The sequence below is a fragment of the Apis dorsata genome, unplaced genomic scaffold (genome assembly GCF_000469605.1).
Source record: "Apis dorsata unplaced genomic scaffold, Apis dorsata 1.3 scaffold_78, whole genome shotgun sequence".
Classification (NCBI taxonomy): Eukaryota; Metazoa; Arthropoda; class Insecta; order Hymenoptera; family Apidae; genus Apis; species Apis dorsata.
In genome coordinates this window covers 731,132-733,278 of record NW_006263376.1, presented here as the reverse complement: position 1 = coordinate 733,278, position 2,147 = coordinate 731,132, and positions in this window count along the sequence as shown.

Below are 2,147 nucleotides of genomic sequence, written 5' to 3'. Positions count from 1 at the left end.
TTCTTTTTTCTTTTTTTTTTTTTTTTTTCACCGTTCTAAAACCGTGACCACATCAATTTCACTTTATCACGTCATTATTAATTCAACGTTCTTCGGTTTTATGTAATGCGAATTACGTGTTCTTCGAGCATTACATAAAAATTAATATGAAGGGTCTAAGAAATAAATGGCATATTTCATCGATCGAAATTTCAAAAATAATAAAAATTTTAAAAAAATAATGAAGTTTATATTTCGTAATTGTAATAGACAATGACCATCGAAAATATGCAAATATCGTTGAATATTCATCGACATGCATCCAGCCACAGTAGCAGTTATATTTCTAAAAATCACGTTGGGATGATAATTATTGTTTGAATAATGCATAATTTAATCTTTTTTAAAAAAAAAAAATTCGTCAAGTGCTTTAGATAGAACTCAAATTGCTCCGTCTCGTGATAGAATTCACGGAATCAAAAATTAAAGATCTGGTTATGATAACGATACTCTATCAGACCTTTTTCTATATGAGTATGTACAATTAGAGTGTGTATCGAAATATCATTGCTTGAACGGTCAATTGACGAACATTAGGTTTAATAATTTCGTTTCAAAATAGGCACGAAGACTAAGCCGATTAATCCACGACACAGGACACGTAATGGTGTACCAGATCAAGAATAGCACGGAGTTGCCACAGATTGAGTTTATTTTCTCCTGAGCCGTGTAGAAAATAAGACATCTATTTTCGAATCGGTCGCGTTATGCGCGTACTCATGCATACGTCAAGTTCGTAGTTGCTTTAAAGGGAGAACGAATCAAAAAGTTTATTTTTTTATTGATACATACATAACATAATATATATTGAATATATAGATTAAAATTTCTTCAATTTGAGGATTGATTGAATACGATCATGATTATAATTTATTATAAATAATGATATAATTTTTGTTTCGCGTAAACATAAAATTTCATTGTCTTGATTATTTTTTAAATTATTATATTTAAATAAAAAAAAAAGGAATATATCATCGCATGATACGCAATATATGATTGAAAAATAAGAACAATCGTTGTATCTTCAATTTCCTAAAATTATAGATGCTCTGTTTACAGATTGGATCGTTCATCTTGAATTTACTTATCCAGTAGTAAGCTAACGTTTACACAAGCACAAATGCTTAATCTTTCTACGTCTGTAGACGTTCAACATCATAAAAATGTTTCGTAATGCGTAAATCTCTGCTGGCAAAAACGCATCGTTAGCTACATTCTTTTCACGCACTGTAATTTTTTTTTCAATTTTAATGCAGTCGCGCGATCGCGACTAATAAACGCGTGATCACCTGCACGTGTTCAATTGTGTATGTGCATGTAATGGAAACAAGATCTGGATTCCACAGGTGACCCGCAAAACTAGAAAAGTATGTCGCTTGTAATAAAGCATAATGATCAAGATTAAAACCATTTAATTTTGCAGTCGGTTAGACACTGTATTTTCTAGTTTTCTCCTTTTTTTTTTATGTTCCATTGTCATATAATAATAGATTCATATAATATTACAATTTTATTTATAAAGATTGTCACTTTGTTAAATTCTACTATTATATATTATAAAAATATATTATTATTTATAAAAATATACATGATTAGAAATTATTGCAATGCGTTTTCAAATCGCTTTGCTAATGATAAGTATATAAAATATCGATTTTAATTGTGCCAAATAAATTTATTATCCATTTTAAAAACTTGATCGTTCTAATCTAATCAAAATCATATAAAGTATATATATAAAATTTTATTCGTTTTCCATAAATGTGCTGCAATAATTCCTATAAATTCGTATTCATACGAAGTAGCATTGATGTTGAATAATTAAAACTTAATTATTCAACTATTCGTTAGATCAAAATGTCCGGGAGGATGCTATATATGTACATATATAACGTGTACGTGAACGATCTAGAGAGAACGCAAACGCCACAGTATAAACACATCATCGAATCGAGCGCGAACGAGAACTATCATTACCGCGTCCTCGTGTCACAGCGGAGCCTGAATACCCGTCGAGTTTGCGGCTTGTAAGTACTCTGTTTTAATCCAATCGGAGGAAAGAAGAAAGAAAGAACTCACGACGCATAGATCGTGATCGAGAACAA